This window comes from Salvelinus namaycush, chromosome 1 (genome assembly GCF_016432855.1).
Source record: "Salvelinus namaycush isolate Seneca chromosome 1, SaNama_1.0, whole genome shotgun sequence".
Classification (NCBI taxonomy): Eukaryota; Metazoa; Chordata; class Actinopteri; order Salmoniformes; family Salmonidae; genus Salvelinus; species Salvelinus namaycush.
Genome location: NC_052307.1, coordinates 58,805,346 through 58,822,779, shown reverse-complemented (window position 1 = coordinate 58,822,779; position 17,434 = coordinate 58,805,346).

Below are 17,434 nucleotides of genomic sequence, written 5' to 3'. Positions count from 1 at the left end.
TGTGGGACTGGCCCGGCTTCAGAGCTTTGTCTTTCAGGCCGCAGTAAAACATGATACAGATGGAGTGAGAATTTGATGAGAATTTGACTTCCCGCTGATGCCTCTGGCTGACCACTAACCAGATAACAGACCGCCGCTCTGGCCTCGTGCTGGCCAGCCACCACAGACACGGGAGTGCTAAAGCACTTTTTAATGAGGAGCATGGAGCTGCAATGTCCAACACCTGTTGCGGTCACACAGGCCCTCATTTAGATGTGCTGAACTAGCTGGCTGCCTGGGGCTGAGGCTGGCTGACCACGGCCAGAGAAAACCCTCTCGGATATCTAGGGCATTGGGCAGAGCTGGGTCCATAGGCCCAGTGGTCCAGTCCCTCCAAGCCAAAAGGATATGGCACAGCGTGTGTGTAAGGGAGAGGAAGTTGCGCTTCCTCACCTCAGTGAGTTATTTTATGAAGAGAATAATTAGAAATTGAACGGGATCTTAAGCACTTACAAGTTCGTAACATGTCATGTGAATTGCACAAAGAACATATACAGTACCAGTCAAAAGTTTGGACACACCTACTCATTCAAGGGTTTTTCTTTATTTTGACTATTTTCTACATTGTAGAATAAAAGTGAAAACATAAACTATGACATAACACATATGGAATCATGTAGTAACCAAAAAAGTGCTAAACAAATCGAAATATATTTAGATTCTTCAAAGTAGACACCCTTTGCCTTGATGACAGCTTTGTACACTCTTGGAATTCTCTCAACCAGCTTCATGAAGTTGTCACCTGGAATACATTTTAATTAACAGGTGTGCCTTGTTAAACGTTAATTTTTGGAATTTCTTTCCTTCTTAATGTGTTTGAGCCAATCAGTTGTGGTGTGATAAGGTAGGGATGTTATATAGAAGATAGCCCTATTTGGTAAAAGACCAAGTCCATATTATGGCAAGAACCAGCTCAAATAAGCAAAGAGAAAGGAAGTCCATCATTACTTTAAGACATGAAGGTCAGTCAATCCGGAAAATGTCAAGAACTTTGAAAATTTCTTCAAGTGCAGTCGCTTAAATCATCAAGCGTTATGATGAAACTGGCTCTCATGAGGACCGCCACAGGAAAGGAAGACCCAGAGTTACCTCTGCTGCAGAGGATAAGTTCATTAGAGTTAACTGCACCTCAGATAAAAAGTAAGACACATCTCAACCCAAATAAAAAGTAAGACACATCTCAACATCAACTGTTCAGAGGAGACTGCGTGAATCTGTCCTTCATGGTCGAATTTCTGCAAAGAAACCACTACTAAAGGACACCAATAATAAGAAGAGACTTGATTGTGCCAAGAAACATGAGCAATGGACATTAGATTGGTGGAAATCTGTCCTTTTGAGATTTTTGGTTCCAACCGCAATGTCTTTGTGAGACGCAGAGTAGGTGAACGGATGATCTTCGCATGTGTGGTTCCCACCGTGAAGCATTGAGGAGGAGGTGTGGGGGTGCTTTACTGGTGACACTGTCTGTGATTTATTTAGAATTGAAGGCACACTTAACCAGCATGTCTACCACAACATTCTGCATCGATACATCTGGTTTGCGCTTAGTGGGACTATAATTTGTTTTTCAACAGGACAATGACCCAAAACACACCTCCAGGCTGTGTAAGGGCTATTTGACCAAGAAGGAGAGTGATGGAGTGCTGCATCAGATGACCTGGCCTCCACAATCACCCGACCTCAACCCTATTGAGATGGTTAGGGATGAGTTGGACCGCAGGGTGAAGAAAAAGCAGCCAACAAGTGCTCAGCATATGTGGGAACTCCTTCAAGACTGTTGGAAAAACATTCCAGGTGAAGCTGGTTGAGAGAATGCCAAGAGTGCAAAGCTGTCAAGGCAAAGGGTGGCTACTTTGAAGAATCTCAAATATAAAATGTATTTTGTTTTGTTTAACACTTTTTTTGGTTACGACATGATTCCATATGTGTTATTTCATAGTTGTGATGTCTTCACTATTATTCTACTATTCTCTTGGCATATAATTATTTTTTGCAGAACATAACATATCATACGAAATGGATGACTACACAATTGTGCACCATTTTCAGGGACCTATTTTTGACTTGAGAGCTACTTACAAAACTACTGGCTGAAATGATACAACACCTTTTATAATACATCTTTAAGTAAGATGATATTACAGTTGGTTAATTTATCTGCCTGGCCGGTAGGCATCTCTTTTTTTTCTTAATTTAAACGTTTTCCATTTGATCAGACTTTCACCACCATTCTATAGCTTCTATTTAGGATATAGCTCATAAAAACCTGATTTGATTAATTGAAACTGTTTTAATTAAGTGGTGATTGTTTGATATGAGAGACATAACACTGCCTGTCTACATAGTTATGAATATTGGACATTGTGTGATTCAGCTTGCTGCTGAGTCTGAGCCATATGACAGCTGTCTCTTATCTCTGGCACTAATAATAACAGTAACTGCTATATTGCTGAGGTCCCATGGATAGATGACACATTTGAAGGGTCTTCTCACTATAACTCAGCTCACTCTCTGGTTTCCAATGACATGTAAGTGAGTGATGCACTTATGGGGTTAAGGTCTCACCATGATCTTCCACTTCTCATCTCCTCTTCATGGGAATGAATGATGAGCATTTCAACAGCTCTAAATACAATTCAATGTTAAGCTATTTTAGAGGTGTCAAGCCAAGTATTAGGCTGTCTGTTGCAATGGAAAGGATGTGTCTCTCTAATTGCTCTCTGAAAATGTAATTCGCTATATTCGCCAAAATCGCTATTATTTCTTTTGAAATTAATACCTTGACTTACCTTTGGGTTTAAAGGTGAAAGCTCTGAGGTTAAGGGCACTAGTTTGGATAATATGTAGTGTAGGTGCTCTTTTATGTTTGTGTGGTGGGATGTACGTCAGTTCAAACGGCATGGGTAATACCAATAGTATGAATTGTGTTCTGTCCAGTCATGCTTATTCTGCTTGAATTTGAACCTGATGGAGGCTAGTCTGTAAGGAAACACTGTAGGGAAGTGTAGCTCTTCTTGCAAATTTCATAAGAAACTGTAGTGGTTTAGTTCTCATGTTGCACTGCAAACTGTATCATCACTTCTTACAACTGTAACTAGGCCATATGGCCTAGCAAACTCTCAAAGAAGAAATTACAGCCAAGTGAGAGCTACAAGCTAAAACTCACACCTGTAATGGGTGCGTGCTGGTGGCAGGGAAGTCAGGCGCAGGAGAGTGAACTTGGTATAAACGAAGCAGTTTAATGAATATACAAAAACTTTGAAAACCAAAATATACAACATAAAATAAGAGGGTGCAAAACCCGTCGCACACCAGAACATAACTTGCACCAATACATACAACAAACAATCACCGACAAGGACATGAGGGGAAACAGAGGGTTAAATACACAACATGTAATTGATGGGATTGGAACCAGGTGTGATGGAAGACAAGACAAAACCAATGGAAAATGAAAAATGGATCAGCGATGGCTAGAAGGTTGGTGACGTCGACCGCCGAACACCGCCCGAACAACGAGAGGGACTGATTTCGGGCGGAAGTCGTGACACCATTTAACGTGTTAGATTATGCCTCTCTGTAAGCATTCCTCACACACTTGCCCTGACAAGCCTTGTGCTTTTTACTTTCGATTCCTCCAGTAACGGGATTACAAAATGCCTCAATAACCCTGATCTCCCTGCTTGTCAGGCAGGCATCAGATGATAATGATGAGAGGGGCAGAGTACAGAGTCAGAGAGAGGGATGTGAAGTGTTAAAGAGCAGGCTGCAGGCTGAGATGAGAGCTGGGCATATCAAAACGCTTTCTGACTTTTACGACAGGGTCCACATTCTGTTCTTCACGCTGAATGCTGCTTTTGTTATGGGCCATTTTATGGAAAATTGCTTCCTCGTGCCGTCGCCTGACTGCGCCGCTTGAGTTCTGGATCTGAATTGAGCCTCTGCTGTCTTTACTGTCAAAGAAAGAAAGAGAGAGTGACGGTCTGTTCAGGTTACTTGGCTAGCGCTGTTATCTTCTCGTGCCACATGGCACACGCCTTTGCTCTCCGTGTCCGTCGGGTGGAGACGTCTCCTACAGATAGGTGGAGAGTGGTATTCATTTTTATCCTTTAGAACAGGGTGATTTAGATGGGTTGTTATGTATTCAGAAATAGTAATACCCCCCTTGAGCACCGCATGGCCATTCAGTCTTACAAAGGGCAGACCTGGCTGTTTGTCACAAGATACTGCATTCATACTAATGGAAATATTCATAGTGTTTGAAAGGGGCGTGTATTAGATGTTTATTTTCTATTTTAAGGGCAAAACTTCTCCGTTTCCTCCCCTGGCACCCAAGTGGTCTCAGAGCATTTTGTATTATTCTGTATGTAAATCTGAGACACTCCATTTAGTATGATATGTTATGGATTACAATTCATACGATAAGTTTTGAATAGCAATTTGTACCATAAGTTACGAATTTGCGAAACTTATGGTATGTTATGAATTCCAATTTGTTGTTGCTAACGTTAGCTAGGTGGCTAATGTTAGCTAGCTCTAGGGGTTAGGGTTAAAGTTAGGAGTTAGGTTAAAGGGTTAGCGTTAGGGAAAGGTTAGCTAAAAGGGTTAAGGTTAGGGGAAGTGTTAGCTAAAAGGGGAAGGGTTAGGTAAGTATTTATTTGCAAAGTAGATAAAAAGTAATAAGTAGCGAAAGTTGTCCTTGATGAGATTCGAACACGCAACCTTTGGGTTGCTAGACGTTTGCGTTAACCCATCCACCCCACCCAACTACCCTACTTTAGTTTTTGTTTGAAGTAACCTGTCTTATGTAATCATACCAAACGTAACATATCTACTAATTTGAGTGTCTCGGATTTACATTTACTATGCTACGTCTAATCTATGAGACCAGTCTGCTGGCAAAGAAGTAGAACAGTTTCACCCATCACGGAGGGAAGGGAAACCAAAGGGGAAGTGATTGTTTAGAGGATTGAAGAATGAGCATTGTTTCATAGAGCTGCAATGTGCATGAACAATGAATAGAGGTTGACTTGGCAGCATGCACTTCTTGCCATGCCAGCTAATTTGTTAGGATTTGACTCATATTTGTTGAGAAATGTTCTCAGGTTTCAGTGAGTGAATAGTCTCCATATTTTACCCAGGAGGGCAGCTCAAGTTCCCCATTCTTATTCACACACCACACATACTCAATGGGCCCTTTTGAAGCTTTCATTCCTGCGGCAAGGTGTCTTTCAGAGAGCGATTCTAGTTGACAAAGTTCCCTTCCTTTGTTCTGATTTGTTTAGTTTTGTCTGGTTGTCTCTGTTTAGGCCCTACTATTGTCCTGCGGATCACACGTGAATGGCTTGTATCCTTTTTAAATTGCTACCCTTAAGGGCATGTTATGATTCTTGACTTACTCTCTCTGAAATGTTAGCAGTAATAGCATGGTAATAGTAATAGCGTGCAGAAACGGGAAAGTTTGAGAGTGATGTAAATTAACTCTTGTCTGTCGAAAGGAATTTGTCTGTTTGGAAACATGAAAATGAGCGAGAATGGAGGTCAGAGTTGGCCGCTAGTTCTCCAGGAACAGACACAGACAGGAGGGCTGGTTGCTTTCAGATTGTCAGTTCTCCTCGCTTTTTATTTTCCAATTCCTCGCAGGCACACAGGAAGATTTTTGTTTAATGTCTTTCACAACTGTGGGGAGCTCAGTATTTGAGCATACAGTGTGTGCAGTGTGTGGGAAATACAGAGGAAGGGGGATTGTCCCTGGCTGTAGGCCTCATGCAGGGCCTGCCAGATCTATAGGCTTTAGCAGCTGGCAATGGGATTCATCATCCTGGAAGCCATTCACGGCCTGCGCTCCAGGGAGGGGTTGTCTCTCTCCACACACCCCTATAACCCAGCTCTGTGTCTGGTTGGGAGAGCTGCCCTGACTCTGGCTCCCCACCATCTCCTCTCCATCAGAACAGAGGAGCTGGGATCAGTCAGGCTCCCTGGGCCGGCCTCAGTCCAGGAACAACCCATTCACCCTAGTAGATATGAATGGATTAGATAGGTAGGCTATACCACAATCAGAAGGCAATCTAGGGCGGCTGTTATGTGGTTTTAAGCCGTGGATCCAAATCTGTGGACGTGGCTTTTTCCCCACTGTACCGGAGAGTTGCAGTAGAGCATGTAAACCTGTAAAAGCCCTGTCACATCCAGACTGGCCATTTTAATTTTAATTATCACATAAAGCCGTCCTCATTAGTTGATCGCCCCACTGTCCACATGGAGATCGGGTCCTTTTTAAACACACAGTTGATTACTTAATGGCTTCCACGAGCCGTTGTTTCTCTCCCTGAGCTCAGCTGACATCATGGAACACTGGGGCGTCTATGGAAAACTGCTCCCTACATTTCCCCTTAAACCCCTCTCTCTTCAGCTACGCACACTCCAGCAGAATAATAGGATCAGAATAAGTGCCCAGGTGATAGACTGATAGACTGTAGTGAGCCTAGTTAGGGTACTTTCCACTGGTGAGTTGAATAAGAGGGTCCTTTCAGCTGTATAGTAGTGAAAACACAAGACATGTTGAAGACGGCAGATCTGGGACCACTGCAATGGAAGACCTCTGTGTGACTCATTCTAACCAGAGCCGAAGAGTCAGGAGGAATCACAGGGATCTATAGAGACCCATTTAACCCACACCGCTGTATGAGAGAGACATAGATAATCCACTCAACTTCTGTGAGGGATCTACATGTCATTCAACTATCCATGATATTGAAGATCTGAACTAGTGTTATGGGGTGTTTAAAAAACTTTAACGTGTAGACTTTGATATAGTGTTGTCTTTTTTGAGCGTCGTAGTTAGTCCAGTTATAGCGCCAATTATAGTGCAGGATTACTCATAGCCACTGTTGACGAGGACGGTTACACAGTTGCCAGTTTAGAGTTTCCCAGATGTTTTGCTTGACATCAGCACCCTGCTGTTCATTCCAAAGATGTTTCCATGTTCCAGTATCTATCCCTCCTCTCACTACCCTTTACCCACTTGGCTCATCCAAGACGCTTACTCACCCACTCCTCTCCCATATCATCTCCCTCTCACTCCCCCACCTCTCCCTCTTTATATCCTCCCTTTCTCCTTGCTCTTCATTTCCGTCTGTCTCTTTTTTCCTCTCTCCTACCCTCCCCCTCTTTCCCTCTCCAGCCGTCTCTCTTCCTGTCTCTGTGACCCATGCCGGACTGGTCTGTGTTCACATACCTGTAGACTGTGGTCACTGTGGGGGCCAGCTGTGGGCCCCTGGAGTCCTGTAGCTGTTGGCTTCACTGGGCCGGGCAGGCAAGCAAGCGCACATGCTCACAGACCCAACCGAGTGATCGCAGTTGGCCTCGCTTCTTGTGTTTTCCCTCGCTTTCTTAACTTCCTCCCTCCGTTTTCTGCTGCTAAAGGTTATTTGTCATTTTCAATCACCTTTGATGTGGCTGCAATGAACCGTCTGGGTTGTGTGTAGTGTGTAGTGTTTCTGCGGTGGGATAGCTATATTCTGTATGCACATGTGAGCTGCAGTCACGTGGCACTTTCTGTCGACAGTGTTTTGTGGTGTGCCTGCCTTGTTGCAGGACGTGCCTTAGGTATTTGATTTTTTTTCTCTCATGTTACATTTGGTGACGCAGTCATGTTGCCGTGCCTCTGCTATGACTCAGCTAGCTCCAGGGAGAAATTAAGATGTGATTGAGGAGCTGCTGTCAGGACCAGGGTGAGGTCCCTGAAAACTGGGTGTCTGCCCATCTGATTAACAGGCATTTGGCCACACTACCGGGGAAGACAAGCTGCAGCGAAGAGCAGGGATCATATTGGCGCCACTGCCTCTTAGTATTTGTTAAAGCACTGCTTTGTCTGAACGAGAGAAGCCTTTAACTGACTGGGTTGGTTTCTCTGGGACACTGCTTGTCACAGTCACTGTCTTGCCACGTGTTCTCAGAAGCACCACTACACTACACTGAAAACACTGTAATTGCTTGGAGGGTGGAAGGTATTGCGATCCGTTAGCTCTGATATTAGACAGATCCACTGAGTGTGTTGCTCCTGACTTGTGGCAATTTCGCACATTGGAAACGTCTTTTAATCAGATTTGGCTCTGGCAGCAGACACTGAAAACTGTGATCTGAGATGATTCCCTGCTGATCTAAAGCTGATGTGGGATAAACTGCTTTACAGACAGGCCCATACAGTTAAAACAATTCAACCACCACTATCTACTGAAGCCGATTTTAGAAACCATACCAATTTGTTTTTTCGAAAACATAATCTTACGGTAGCAAAGCAGTGATCAGATCAGCAGCTTGGATTCTCCCAATAGGCTTTGCCTAATGGAGATGATGACATTTTGAGTGTCCACCAGAAAATGAAAACCACCTGAGTGTAAAAGGTCAGCTCCCGCTTCAGTGTTCTTCCAATGCAGGTTTATGTTCAGTCAGCTTAGCAGGATTACTCTGTGGAGACCTTTCTATTTGCCGTACAGTAAACAACCTCAAGTTTAGGTAAAACTGCCAAAGCCCTGGAAAGATTGGCAAGAACATTTCAATACAGGAGAGTCCCTGACTGTAAGTCAGTGGAGATAAGGAGTCCACATCTCCTCCCTCAGTCAACACAGGAGCTATAAAACAATGACATGCCAGATGGGAAACATGGAGCCTGTCTGGCCAGGAGTTGGACTGGGTGGAGTTGGACTGGGTGTTGTATATATGAAGTGGGACTGTCTATTGACATTGAGGATTAGACTACTGTTGAGTCTACAACTATGTAATGGGAAGATATTTCAGAGAGTAACGTGTAACAAGTCTGTTAGTCTTTACAGTTTGCAATGCATCATTCCGTCAGTAGTTTGGTCCATGGTTTGGTATGGTAATGGATTGGCAGTGATCAAGACCCTCAAGAAACAACCACTGTTAATATTTTCTCTAATAAAGAGGAGTTATATTCAAATATAGGTTGATGGTGAGACGTGCTCCAGAGACACACAGGTATCCATTTGAAAACTATTTCCAGAAATAGCTATGCAACTCTGAAGGCAACATTGGCAGGTTTATTATTGACAAATTAGAGCTTGAGACTTAATTCAGTGTGATGTCTGCGGAGTATAAATGGTACCTCTAAATGAGCCAGCTACAGTAAGTGTAGTCCAAAGGTGTTTTACCATAGAGCATACATAATAAGGCCCTGGGCATAAGAGACCAGCTTTTCACCGTGTTTGACTCTGCACAGGGCACAGACCAAGCTGGGACACACACACTCCGAGTGTGTTCCTCAGAGGTGCGTCACGACCCCAACTCTGCGGCATGCTGTTTGGTTTTCCAAGCTCAATTACCATAATTTCCTGAATCTATCCGATGCATAGTTTGAGGGTCTATGGCCTCTGCTATTTAGAGCCGTTGGTGGTGGGAGTCTAGGCTGGGATGTTAGGGCTTTGACCCTGTAGGAACAAGTGAGGTAGTGCTGCTTTTTGAGGAGTGGGTTCCACCTCTCTTTCTCTCGATGGCTAATTGCTCCCTTGATCACATGGCATTTCTCTCTGTTTCTGCACCACAGGATCTCAGTACTCTGTCTGTCACGCTCACGCCACACCTGATTGGTAGATGTTTGGTGTGTGTAAAAGCGTGTGTTTGTTTGAGAACTTATAATACTACTACTACTCATCCGAACCGCTCATCTCTCATTGATTGTTAATAAGGAGATTCTTCAGTAATTGAAAGGTGGACACTGTTCATACTGTATAAAGCCCCTGACTGTATAAAGTAATCCTGATTTGCTGACCTCTACTTTCCTAGCTGTGTGCAATAAGTAGTGTAGTGTAGCTGCTCAGGCAGTCAGTCAGGCAGCCAGGCAGGCAGGGGAATGGAAACACGCTACAGAGGAGGTAAACAGACGGCCAGCCAGTCCAGGAGATGGATGAAGGGAGATGGGCAGAAGGAAACGCAGGAGGAACTCCTCAGACTTTTTAACTTTTCCTTGCTTCAGTTGAGTTGCGACCCATTTTTCGGCACTGTGTCATCGGCTGGTTTAGTGCATGGGTATGAGTGTGTGTGTGTGTGCACATTTGAGCGAGGATACTTGAGATTCAATGACGGGGAGAGGGACTAATAGAAAGGAAAAAGCTGTTACTACATTTTAGCAGCACATATTTACAGTAAACTAAGAGCAGACTAGGGGCATTCCCCCTCTCTGCTCTCTGTCGAAGCCTGTTGATTGTGGGATGAGAAGCTGATGATCTCAGCCTCTGATCCAGAACCAGCTGATTAAAGACAGACACAGGGCTGCTGGTCTTTGACCATAGAACCTCCTAGCAGCCCTGCAGCAGTCTGTGGTCGTGGTTCCTCAGTGTTGAAAAGATGAACTTGAACCACACACTGAGGTGGACCTCTCACCCTTGGCCGGGCAGAGACTAGCGACCCAGTAAACCAGAGTCGACTGTCACTTTTATCAGCCCCCAGGTGCACGTTTTGTTTATTGCCCTAGCTCTACACAGCTGATTCAAATAACCAATTAATCATCAAGCTTTGATTATTTGATTCAGCTGTGTAGTGCTAAGGCAAAAACCAAAATGTGCAAGCGGGGTGGGGGGGGGGGGCACGTCCGAGTTTGGGAAACCCAGCATTAGCTTATGTCACGTTAAATCATGCGAGGGTGAGGTAAGCATGGGAACATTAAGTCAAAATAGTAACTCGCAGTGACTTGCCCTTCAGCCAATGTTGTCAGCCTAACTGATCCATCCTCAAGATCATTGGCAGGTTCTCTGCCACTGAGTTTGCTAAAGACATTACACTGCACATGACACTTGACATTTTGCATGTGTGATATATAAAAATATATATTGTTCCTATATGATCCACATGACAGAAGGAGAGAGTGAGAACTGTTTAAGTTGTACCAGTGGGGGACTCCATTTTGCTAACAATTAAGCCAGAGTTAATAGGAAGGCTCCCTCAAGGGGGCCAGTGAAATCCTTAGTACAAACAGCGCTGTGTGCCACACGTTAGCTAGCTCATTGACTCTCACTTATAAGACAAAGCCTGTCTTTGTTCTCCCATTCTGGTTGTGTTAATTATAGATCTATAGCAGACTGTAGGCCAGGGCGGAGCGCCTGCGGGGCTGGGACACAGTACTGTACTGGGTACAGTGACTGACTGCAAGGTATTATTATGGTGGATATGTTGTGATGTGTAGGACGGGCTCTCAGCCGTCAGCTGTGGACACTGCAGTGCAGTGCTGTTTCCCCCTGCTGGGTCTCTGTGGGGCCACCCTCATTGGGGTCGGTAGAAATCGTAATGCTTCTGAGTTCTTCAGACCCTGCTTAGGCGTTTCTTTGCACGCCTGCTACTTTAGGTTACTGAGGGGCAGACCCAGAGGGCCAGATGAGAGTTGGTTGGGAGGATGAAATGCTGTGAGACGGACGGTTGTGGCAGGACTCTAACAGGCCTGGTTAGGATCCAGAGGGGCTGAGCACAGCACAGGGGATCAGATCGCTTGGCTCCCAGCTCCCCCTTCCAATCTCAGAGCTCAGCCGGGGAGAGGAGAGAGAAGAGGAGAGGGGGTGTGAAGGCAGCCCTCCCAGGGCCCCAGCAGGTGGTCTGGAAAGCCCTCGTGTCCCCTGGCAGCCGCACAAATGACCAGCAGCTAGCTAGTTCACTGAACACAGGCAGAGTAACCAGCATTATGCCTGGACAATCACAGGGTCTGGTGTATTATCAGTATAATAATCATCATTATTATTATTATTATTATAATCATTATTATTAAAGGAATGTTTAGTGCAGAGCAGGCCACGGTTGGCTGCCATCCAGCTCTGTGTTACTGTTAACACAGTCCAGCGAGCGCTGCTGCTTTCACAGGGACCTGAGAAAGCTCTGCCTGTACGTCGACTCATTAGATGTTTTCCAGTAAGGGAGGTGTGTGTGTGGATGTGTGAGGCATGCGGTTACAAACAATTACAAGTGTCAGAGGGTGTCAGGGAGACTTGTTGATGAAAGGCAGAGGTGTAAATCAACCCCAGCCTCAGCCCTCACCCTTTCTTCCTGTCTCCTCTCTGATTTCTTCAGAAGTCCACACATCAATGTGACCTCAATTCACAGATTTGTACCTAGATCATTCAACCACTGATACACAGAAATATTGCTGTGTATCAGTCATTGACTGTGATGTTTGTCTGTGTTGTGCCTGTCCTCTGACCTCTGTGTGTCCCCAGCCTGCCTGTTTCGCTACAATGCCCTGTCTCTGGTCTACCTGCTCTACCTGCTGCTACTGCCATGGTTCCTGTGGCCCAACAAACACACGCTACGAGGTAAGACAACACGTCAGTCCTTCCCGTCATTTGGTAACTCCTGCTTGTTTTAATAGTTTCAGGCGTGGGTGGGTAGGTGTGGTTGTATGTGGGAACGCCAAGACCTCTCACCGCAGCATTGATGTTGATCAAATGGTGCAATGTTTGGAAGTTGTGCAATATAACAGAGGAGCCAGACAAAACATGTGCAATACGATTCCAAATGAATTGTGGTAACAAAACAAAAAAAAGGATGAAACAATGGAGCAGGTTTTCAGAGCATGGTTCACATCCTCATACATACCACAGCGTCTGTGTTGTAGTTGGTTTCAGATATCTTCCGTACATTACATGGCAAAATCTTAACCACTAACTTCTATCTATATTTTACCTCCAAACCTATGAGGACTGGGCTGCAACTCTGATACACGTCATTATACAATGGGTGGGTCTAATGCTGATTGGTTAAAAGCGCATTCCAACTGGTGTCTATTCCACAAGTTACCACCGGCTAAATCTATGACGTTAAAATGCCTATTTACTCTGTTCCATCTGACTGCGCAATCCACTCTCTCATCCAGCCCAGGCAGGGAAGTTATAAACTTGATCTCCACTATAAAAAGCATCTAGACATTATCTCACATTTCTTTTAGACTAACTTTTAGTTTTCAACAGGGGAGATATGTATAAACCCTTACTGTCTGTCTCTCCGACATTTGCAACATTATTTCAATATTCAAATTCGATCTCCAACTGTCCCACAGTAATGAACGTGTCGGTGTCGGGAGTAGGGACGAGAGAGCCAGTCGAAATCATGAATCAGCTGACATCATTTTTATGGATATATACAAAGAAATGTAAATTGAAAAAAAGGTAAATCAAGACGAAGTGCAGCTAGTTTGCAGTCTTTCCAGCTTCAGTTTGGAGTTATTGTGTTAGCTGTGTTGTTGGCTAACTCCTCTGAATAACAGTGTCCAATCGAGAGAGCACATTTTCTATGCCAGGCTAAATCGTGCCTCATTAGCTCATTGTTATGGATGTATCCAAATAAATGTCACTAGAAAATAGCTTAAACAAATGCAGCTACTTTGCTGTTATTCTGGCTGCACTTTTTGACTGTAAATTAGCCGTAGTTGGCTAGCTAGCAAGCAAGGGATAAGAACGTTGCCAGTCAGTATGGCAATGGAACATTTAGAATGAACGACTGGGTCGCGTCTATAGATACAGAACAAAAAGAACGAACGACTGGGTCGCGTCCATAGATATAGAACAAAAAGAACAAACGACTGGGTCGCGTCTCTAGCAACCCTAGATTTGTGTCGGGACTATATCTTGTAGAAGGATGAAATAGTACAAATAAATGAATCAATAACTTTTTTAATGAAAATATGTTGAACATTATTTGAATCTGTTAGTAACCCGTTGGATAAAAGTGATAATGCCCTCGAAGCCGGTGTTTGTTGGATATATTGGCATGGTTTGCCGGCCTTCGGCGAACAACACCCGTGCCAATATATCCAACAAACACCAGCTTTCAGGCATTATCACTTAACTAAATACAGGATCTTTGTGGGTTTATAAGTGATTGGTTTTTCCTCTCAGCTATTTAAGCAATAAGGTCAGAGGGGGTGTGGCATATGGCTAAGGGTTGTGCTTTTGCACAATGCAACGGAGAGTGCCTGGATACAGCCCTTAGAGGTGGTATATTGGCCATATACCACTAACCCCCGAGGTGCCTTATTGCTTTTTTAAACTAGCCAGCATCCCGGAGTCGCCTGGACACTGGTGTTTTGCGGGTACTATTTATTGAAGCTACCAGTTGAGGACTTGTGAGGCGTCTGTTTCTCAAACTAGACACTCTAATGTACTTGTCCTCTTGCTCAGTTGTGCACCGGGGCCTGCCACTCCTCTTTCTATTCTGGTTAGAGCCAGTTTGCGCTGTTCTGTGAAGGGAGTAATACACAGCGTTGTACCAGATCTTCAGTTTCTTGGCAATTTCTCGCATGGAATAGCCATCATTTCTCAGAACAAGAATAGACTGACGAGTTTCAGAAGAAAGGTCTTTGTTTCTAGCAATTTTGAGCCTGTAATCGAACCCACAAATGCTGATGCTCCAGATACTCAACTAGTCTGAAGAAGACCAGTTTTATTGCTTCTTTAATCAGTACAACAGTTTTCAGCTGTGCTAATATAATTGCAAAAGGGTTTTCTAATGATCAATTAGCCTTTTAAAATTATAAACTTGGATTAGGTAACACAACGTGCCATTGGAACACAGGAGTGATAGTTGCTGGTAATGGGCCTTTGTATACCTATGTAGATATTCCATTAAAAATCAGCCATTTCCAGCTACAATAGTCATTTACAACATTAACAATGTCTACACTGTATTTCTGATCAATTTGATGTTATTTTAATGGACAAAAAATGTGTTTTTCTTTCAAAAACAAGGACATTTCGAAGTGACACCAATCTTTTGAACGGTAGTGTATGTGGCAGGGTCTACAGGCAATTACGGACTATAAAAAGCTACCCGGCCATGCACACCGACGTCTTGCTTCCAGACAAACTAAACACCTTCTTTGCCCGCTTTGAGGAGAATACAATGCCACTGACACGGCCCGCTACCAAGGACTGCTGGCCAACGTGAGTAAGGCATTTAAATGCGTTAACCCTCGCAAGGCTGCTGGCCCAGACGGCATCCCTAGCCGAGGCCTCAGAGCACATATTCAATCGCTCCCTATCCCAGTCTGCTGTCCCCACGTGCTTTGTTCCTGTACCAAAGAAGGCAATAATAACTGAACTAAATGACTATCGCCCCGTAGCACTTACTTCTGTCATCATGAAGTGCTTTGAGAGACTAGTCACGGATCATATCACCTCCACCTTACCTGCCACCCTAAACCCATATAAGTTTGCATACCTCCCCAACAGGTCCACAGACGATGCAATCGCCATCACACTGTACACTGCCCGATCCCATCTGGACAAGAGGAATACCTATGTAAGAATGCTGTTCATTGACTACAGCTCAGCATTCAACACCGTAGTACCCTCCAAGCTCATCATTAAGCTTAAGGCCCTGGGTCTCAACCCCACCCTGTGCAATTGGGTCCTGGACTTTCTGACGGCCACCCCCAGGTGGTGAAGGTAGGAAACAACATCTCTACCCCGCTGATCCTCAACACTGGGGCCCCACAAGGGTGCGTGCTCAGCCCCCTCCTGTACTCCCTGTTCACCCATGACTGCGTGGCCATGCACGTCTCCAACTCAATCATCAAGTTTGCAGGCGACACAACAATAGTGGGCTTGATTACCAACAACAACGAGACAGCCTAGAGAGGAGGTGAGGGCACTCAGTGTGGTGTCAGGAAAACAACCTCTCACTCAACATCAACAAAACTAAAAAGATGATTGTGGACTTCAGGAAACAGCAGAGGGAGCACCCCTCTATCCACATCGACGGGACAGTAGTGGAGAAGGATGAAAGCTTTAAGTTTCACGGACAAACTGAAATGGTCCACCCACACAGACAGTGTGGTGAAGAAGGCGCACCAAAAAGCTCTATTTTTGTCTCATCAGACCACATGACCTTCTCCCATTCCTCCTCTGGATCATCCAGATGGTCATTGGCAAGGGGGACCTTGCGTGCGCTGCAGGATTTTAATCCATGACGGCGTAGTGTGTTACTAATGGTTTTCTTTGAGACTGTGGTCCCAGCTCTCTTCAGGTCATTGACCAGGTCCTGCCGTGTAGTTCTGGGCTGATCCCTCACCTTCCTCATGATCATTCATGCCCCACGAGGTGAGATCTTGCATGGAGCCCCAGACCGAGGGTGATTGACCGTCATCTTGAACTTCTTCCATTTTCTAATAATTGCGCCAACAGTTGTTGCCTTCTCACCAAGCTGCTTGCCTATTGTCCTGTAGCCCATCCCAGCCTTGTGCAGGTCTACAATTTTATCCCTGATGTCCTTACACAGCTCTCTGGTCTTGGCCATTGTGGAGAGGTTGGAGTCTGTTTGATTGAGTGTGTGGACAGGTGTCTTTTATACAGGTAACGAGTTCAAACAGGTGCAGTTAATACAGGTAATGAGTGGAGAACAGGAGGGCTTCTTAAAGAAAAACTAACAGGTTTGTGAGAGCTGGAATTCTTACTGGTTGGTAGGTGATCAAATACTTATGTCATGCAATAAAATGCTAATTAATTACTTAAAAATCATACAATGTGATTTTCTGTATTTTTGTTTTAGATTCCGTCTCTCACAGTTGAAGTGTACCTATGATAAAAAATTACAGACCTCTACATGCTTTGTAAGTAGGAAAACCTGCAAAATCGGCAGTGTATCAAATACTTGTTCTCCCCACTGTATATCCAGTGATTCTTGAAGAATATAACCTCTAATTGCCTCGAGCTTAGTTCCACTGTCATACCCATCAGAACCCAAAATATAAGCTTGTTTAACTCCTATGTTTGTAAACAAAGTCAATGTAAACAAACATGGTTAAAACTATCATTTTGATCTCCTAGATGGTCAGGTCAGTCCTGGCGTCCATAGCTCTGTCTATTCATTTTAGAGTGGTTTCTATTTCTCAAGCACCATCCCTCCGCTGTTTACCAAAACAAGTGGTGGTGTACCCGCTTTGTCATTTTTTTTAAAACTCCGGATTACCCCTTTTAGAGTGATTTGAATTTGGGCCTTTTGACTATAACACACAGGGCCACCCAAGCTCAAGTTCTAGTCCCTGATTTACTTTTATATGTAAAAATGTGTGGTCTGTTTAGGAATAAAAAGTAATTTGCAGAGAAATGGCTATGATATTAATGTGGAAAGTGAAAAACATAATGGTCAGTAATATGCGATGGCAACGAGACAGGAATTCATCTGAAAAATGCAGAAACCTCTTATTCCTGACTCTGCTCTGGAAGCCAAACTTGATTACCACAATACACTCCTGTTGAGGGGCTGTATTACAGGGATTTCTCGCTTCACGTTTGAGAGTTTTTCAATCTCTACCTTCTCATGATTTGAAGGTGCAGTATTTTCCCTCAGTATTCCCTCGATCTAAAGTTCAGATCTCACAGTACTTAGTTGCAGTCTG